The following is a 3127-nucleotide window of genomic DNA, read 5'->3' on the forward strand; positions in this document are numbered from 1 at the left end:
CTACAAACTTCATCATAAGCTCCTCTAAATTTGACTTTTTTCTTGTGGAGGAGGAGCTTGTGTAGAGCCCAGTTGGTTGTTCTTTGTGGCTATTGATGAAGTCTTTGAAAACTGGCGGACTCGGGAATTATTGTTCCTCCAATCGGGAATTGGGATGATTGCGCCATCCAGGGTTGTATGTATTACTGTAAGGGTTATTCTGCCTTGGGGCATTCCCATATAATCAACCTGTTCAACATCATAAGACATAGCGAATTAGATGGAAAAGTGGTAGAAGATGAAGCAAACATACCTCCTTGATCTGATTCGCCTTTGTAATGCGGGCCACCAAAAACTCATGACCAACATTTGCATGAACCGGCATCTGAGTTGGTCGATCTTCTTAGCTAGAAGCTCCACTTGGTACGCCAAGGCTGCTTGTAGAGTCCACTTGGTTGACCACTCCCTGTCTTCCTGGTGGCTCTAGAGGATTGCCAACGATAGTTGTTCATGGCCATTTTCTCTATCAAGTTGAGCACCTTTCGAGCGTCTTATTGTTTAGCGCCCCTGCTGCGGCATCCACCATCGCCTCGTTGCAAGGTTCAACTCATTGTAGAAGGTCCGAACTGCATCCATCTTGGCAATCCGTGATGTGGGCAGCATCTCAAAAGATCTTTAAATCTCTCCCATGCATCGTACATGCTTTCATCATCAAACTGCACAAAAGAAGATATGTCATTTCTAAGTTTAGCAGTTTTAGCGGGAGGAAAATACTTGTATAAAATTTTCAGCCAACGCCCTCCAGTAGTAATTGTTTGTTGTGGAAGGATTGCAACCATCTCTTGCTCTGTCCTCAAGGAAAATGAAACAATCTCGGCCGAATGGCATCATCAGTTGTCCCATTTATCTTGAATGTGTCACAAATCTCCAAAAAGTTAGAGATATGTGCATTGGGATCCTCACTGGGCAATTCTCCAAACGCACGATCTCTTTGGATCATCGGATCACGTTGGCTTTTATTTCAAAATTGTTGGCCTCTAGCGGTCAGTATACTAGTTTGTCCCAAAGATGGTCGAGCAAACTCGTACATCGTCCTCCCGATCCTAATCGGCTTGGGGTTGAGGTTCTCCATCGCGTCGGTTCCTTGAACTGGTGTAACTCATCCTCCTCCTCAGCCCTTCTGGGGCGTCATCTCAATAATCGAGAGGCGCTCGGTCGGATAAAGGGTCTTTGTGGGATCAAGGTTAGAGCTCCGGTCATATACTACACAAACTGACAACCAAACAACCACCAATCAATCAAAAATAATATAACGATAAATAATAAAAATAAAAATAAATAAAGAATAAATGAATAAACAAATAATGACTAAATTAACACAAACAATTCACTCTAGTTCACCGTTATTGTTCCCGAACAGCGGTGCCAAAACTTGATGGGCTCTTTATGCAACCTACACCTAAGGCGGTGAACCTCACAGGTGGGTCTAGCACTAGTGAGTATCAGGTCGTATCCACGGAGATCGGAGTGAACCTAGAGTTACTACTATTTGCTATGTTATCTAGTCCGAAATAGGGTGTGAAAGTTCTAACGTACCGGTAATGGTTATGAGTGCAAATAAGTAAATGAAGGACAACGAGCAGTCAAAGAAAACAATTGCAAAGAGAGAAACAAACCCAAAGGGGCTTCAAGTGATGGAATTCTAAAGATGGATTTTATGGATTGCCGATCTGCTACCCGTGCCTAAATCCTGAATTGAATCTGGTTCCTCTCTCGAGCTTACCGGTTCCTAAACTGCACTAACCTAATGGAATCTCTTCCTATCGGATTACTACAAATTAGCATTAAGTATGATTTAAAACTATTAAGAGTTATTAGTTCTTAATCCGGCGAGTAAATCAACCTTATCTCTAAGTGTTAACTACCAGTTCTTACTATTCAATGTCCAGTTGTAACAAGCATTTCTCAATGTCAAGAAACAACCCACAAACAACTAATTCAATGTCTCAAATTAAACTGAATCAAACTTTTATTACTAAATAGCAGAAGATTGCAAGAATGACAATTATAAAATCCAACAATTAAGCATAATCCATCAACAAAGGTGAACCCTGATGGGTTCAAAAGATCTAGCTACTCATGTTCATGGTCAAAGCAATTAGGGAACAAAATAAGGAAAAGAAAATTAAAGGCATGTACACCCTTCTCTTTCAAGTTGAATGAGAAACCCTAAATTTGCAAATTCGAAATCTCAAACCCTAGTTGCCTCTTGAATGCTCCCAAAGTTTGTCTTGATCTTCAATTCGATGATGGAACAAGTGAAATCCCTCCTTCAATTGATGAATTATTTCTCAAGGTCTATAATTGAGGTATAGGAAACAATTGATTAAGTGTGTGTCTTGGAATTGAGTCCAAAATTTCGTGTCCTTTCCAAAAGAACTCAAAATTGCCTATATAGTTGATTTAGCATGGTAGGGTCGGTGTGATGATTCAGCATGGCGGAGTCCGAGCGTCTTTGAATCTATGGAGTCTATTGTCGACTCCTTCCAGCCGTGCCCAAGGGTCTTGATCCACCACGAGCCGTCTTTGGGCGTGGTGGCTGAGGCCGTCTTTGAAATGGCACAATTGGGGATAACTTCTTGGCAATTCAGCACGGCCGGAATCTAGGCCATGCTCAACCCTCAGGGTGCTAGTCCTCGCCCAATTTGATGGATTTTTGTCCGTAATCACACGTTTTTCCCTCAATTATTGATGGTGTCCTTCGAAAATGACCTGAAACGAGAACGGAAACAAAAGACAGGTGATTCTAGCATAAAACAAGATAATCATGCATAAAAATGTAAACAATCGGGCATGAAAACATGTGTAGTATGATGCTTATCATCCACACATGTATATTCCACAAGTAGATGATCAATCTACTTGAATATTTCTTAATAATGCATTCCACATAAGATCAGAAAGAAAAACGCAAAGTAGCTTTTAGGTTTAATAACCAATTGCCATTCAAATTCAACTTAATTCTATACATCAAAGTTCGTACTAGCCTTATATAGGCCTTAGAAAACCCTAAATCTTAACTAATAAGGATTTACATCCCATAAAGGATATGCTAAATAATGAGGAATTATAGGAACGTAATTGACAA

The 3127-nt window shown here is 40.5% G+C and overlaps 1 non-coding gene across 1 annotated transcript; it reads left to right on the plus strand.

Annotated features, from left to right (window-relative positions):
• The first annotated feature begins 621 nt into the window (after positions 1–621).
• LOC125368721 lies at positions 622–728 on the plus strand. Its single transcript, XR_007214482.1, has one exon. It is a non-coding gene; the product is annotated as a small nucleolar RNA R71 (small nucleolar RNA).
• The last annotated feature ends 2399 nt before the right edge of the window (positions 729–3127 follow it).

This window comes from Ricinus communis, unplaced genomic scaffold (assembly GCF_019578655.1).
Source record: "Ricinus communis isolate WT05 ecotype wild-type unplaced genomic scaffold, ASM1957865v1 Ctg111, whole genome shotgun sequence".
NCBI classification, from domain to species: domain Eukaryota; kingdom Viridiplantae; phylum Streptophyta; class Magnoliopsida; order Malpighiales; family Euphorbiaceae; genus Ricinus; species Ricinus communis.